Source organism: Tupaia chinensis, unplaced genomic scaffold, assembly GCF_000334495.1.
Source record: "Tupaia chinensis unplaced genomic scaffold, TupChi_1.0 Scaffold000266_1, whole genome shotgun sequence".
Classification (NCBI taxonomy): Eukaryota; Metazoa; Chordata; class Mammalia; order Scandentia; family Tupaiidae; genus Tupaia; species Tupaia belangeri.
Window position 1 is genome coordinate 1,046,674 of NW_006159746.1, and position 3,436 is coordinate 1,050,109.

At 42.8% G+C, this 3,436-nt stretch overlaps 1 non-coding gene across 1 annotated transcript; it reads right to left on the bottom strand.

Annotated features, from left to right (window-relative positions):
• Window positions 1–2,985: 2,985 nt before the first annotated feature.
• LOC114007970 (U6 spliceosomal RNA) lies at window positions 2,986–3,090 on the bottom strand. The gene has a single exon (XR_003549539.1). It is a non-coding gene; the product is annotated as a U6 spliceosomal RNA (small nuclear RNA).
• Window positions 3,091–3,436: the final 346 nt, after the last annotated feature.

Genomic DNA, 3,436 nt, shown 5'->3' on the forward strand with positions numbered 1-3,436 from the left:
TGAACCTGAGGCAATTCAGGTTGAGGGATAATAATGATAGTGGTTAATGTTCTAAGTCACTTTTTGAAATGGTTTGTTATATAACAAGAGATAATGGGAACTATATCACATTTCCCCTTTATCCTGCCTGCAAAGGATTTCAGAGCCAAATCTGGCACTCAGACATTACAGTTATGCTCTTAAGGTTATCAGGTTTGCTTCTTCCTGATTTCTAAGTCCTGATTTTATTTTATTTTTCTATATACTAACTTCACTATTTCTGTGCCTATTTTATAAGCTGCCTCAAATTGTTTTATAAAATAAACAGGGTTGGACCAGCAGATGGTGTAATAGGTATGTTGCTGGACTTCCACGTAGTTGACCACAGTTTGAGTCCTGGACCCTGGGGCTTAAAACTCATAACAGGAGTCTGCGGATGTATGCCCAAAATCCTGAGAGGAGACTGGAGGAGAAGAAATTGCACCATGGCCATCCCCCTAAGGGGTGATTTCTCGCTTTCTGTCTCTCTGTCTCTCTCTGTCTTTCTGGTGAGCACATGCGCCCTATAACAAAAACCTCTAAAAAAAAAAAAAGAGAGAGAGAGAGACAGAAACATCCTGGCATCCCGGCATCCCCAGCAGCCTCTGGTCACATTGCTGTCATCTTCCTCCATCCTCCAGCCTGTCAGGTCTTGGGAACTCATGCACGTACCTGGTGTGTTTCAGACTGACCAGGTGAGGAATTCGAACCACAGTCACCATGTGGGATCTGGCTTCTCTCAGGGAGCATATTACCACTGCAGCACAGAGTTGCCCTGAAGTTAGGAAGTTCCTGATAAGGTTTTGAGAAATAGAACATTTGTGTCTAAGGAAGAGAGACAAAGGTAATAAGCACAGTGATCAGTCGGTACACTAGATAAAAATGCCTTGATCCTCTACTAAGGGATACAAAAACATTAATACCTATGGCTTTCCCTGTGACATATAATAGAGAGTGAATAATTAAAACTTAGAGAGAGTGCATGCACTAAGGCACAACAAAAACAGGAGGTCAATTGGAAAGAAATCCTTCCTAGATGTTCACACTGTCACTTTGAAAGAGGCACTATGGGACAATAAAATAGGAGGTCAATTGGAAAGAAATCTTTCCTAGACGTTCACACTGTCAGTTTGAAAAAGTGTTAAGTCTGCAAGACAGTAAGACAGTATTAAGGTCTTATAGTCTGTTTTTTGTTTGTTTGTTTTTTTCCAGCACCTAAAATGTACTAGTGGTTCCTTAAATTTTTGTTGAGAGCTTAACCATGTCTTGAATGTTCTTTTCGAATGTACAAAAGAACAGAACAACCTGTCAACATGATTGGTCTATCAATCCAGTCTCATGAAGCAAATTGGGGTATAATATCTTCTCTGAGGAAATGGGATTGAGGAAAGAGAAAGTTAAGAACAAGGGTGCTGGGACCAGCAGAAGGGGGACTTGCTATGTTGCTGGACTCCCAAGTGGTCAACCACAGTTAGAGTCTCAGACCAGGCAGCTTAAAACTCACACTGGGTGTGTGTGAATGCCCAAAATCCTGAGAGGAGAATGGAGGAGAAGGGATTGCAGCATGGCCATATCTCCTAAGAGATGATTTCTTGCTTTCTGTCTCTCTGTCTCTCTGGAAAGTACACATACCCTATAGCAAAAATATCTCTTAGGGACCAGCAGTTGGCAAATGGCTATGTTGCTGGACTCCCATGTTGCCGACTGCAGTTCGGGTCCTGGACCTGGAGACTTAAACTCACGCTAGGGACGTGTGTGTGCATGCCCAGGATCCTGAGAGGAGAAAGGAGGAGAAGGGATTGTGGCATGGCCATCTCCCCTGGGGAGTGGCTTCTCACTTTCTGTCTCTCTGTCTCTCTTTCTGGCGAGCACACATACCTTATAGCAAAAACCTCTCAAAAAATTATCTTTTTTTTTGAGAGAGATTTTTCACTATAGGGCGTGTGCACTCGCCAGACAGAGAGACAGAAAGCGAGAAATCACCTCCCAGGGGGGATGGCCACGCCACAATCCCTTCTCCTCCATTCTCCTCTCGAGATCTTGGGCACGCACACACACGCGCCTGGCGTGAGTTTAAGCCACCGGGCCTGGGACGTGAACCGCGGTTGACTACATGGGAGTCCAGCGACATAGCCATTATGCTAACTGCTGGTTCCCTCAAAAAAATTATCTTAAAAAAATAATAAAATAAAATAAAGAGCAAAGGTGTTTCCACTTAGAAAGGTACTAAGTGAAGTACGAGCCAATATAAACAAGCTGGCTGGGAGATTCAAATTATAAAGCTACACCAACTTGTTCTACCTGGCAAGTTTGTCAATAGCCAGACATGCTGGAGAACCATTTCTGGCACTCTGTGGTAACTGGAGGTTTGGGTGCATGCTATTTCAGGAGTACTGAATCCAGCACAGTGATGTCAATCCATGGGGTAAGCATGAGTGTTTACGTGTGAGGTGAGGACTGTATGTCACCATGCCTCCAAACACTTTACCTGTGTCCATCCTCTCCCCACTTAAGGAGCAGAAGTATGGCATTGTGTTGGAGGGGAATAATCAGATTTGGTTACACTTGACGGGGTATGGTGTACATATTTATCTTGTTGGAAAATGTCATATTTACAGTAGTCTCAGAAAATAATAGAACTTCACTCAGGTTTTATGTATATTAGCATATTGGAATCAGATGTGTATATATTACAAATACCACCATAATTTATTTTTACATTTCCAATAGTTAGAGCTGTCTTCCCTTTGGGGTGTTAATTGGTGATGTGGTTCCGGGCTGTAACCTAGGCAACTGGTAAGCATCCACAGGGTCATCAACACCAAGCCATAACATTGCAAAAATATAGTCTTATGGCCTTGAACAAGTTATCTCTGTGTGCCTCAGATTCTTTATTTTTAAAAGGAGGATTGCTGTCACAAATGGAGTTTAGTATGCATTAGATCCTATATAAGCACTTCTGTTTTAAAAAATATGGAACACCGCAAATGTGCGTGCCGTCCTTGCACAGGGGCCATGCTAATCTTCTCTGTAACGTTCCAATTTTAGCGTATGTGCTGCCAAAGCGAGCACCCTATATAAGCACTTTACCTTGTATTTCCTAATCTTTGTGACTTTGTTGGGAGGTAGAAACTATTATCATCACTATTTTGCAGAAGAAACCTGGGACTGCAAGAGATTAAGTATTTTACCCAAGGTTACACAGCTTTTGGGTGGAGTGGCTGGGATTCCAACCCAGACGGTTCTCCTTTGGACTCCAAGTCACGAAGGACAGCAGTGTCACATAAAGTAGGGAAGACAGTGAGATGATGGGATGAAAGCACTTAGTGCAGTGCCTGAAACACAAGAAGTTTTCAAGAATGGTGGTCATATTCACTGGACCAATGTTTAAAGCCCAGCACTCTGATTCCTTGGTTGT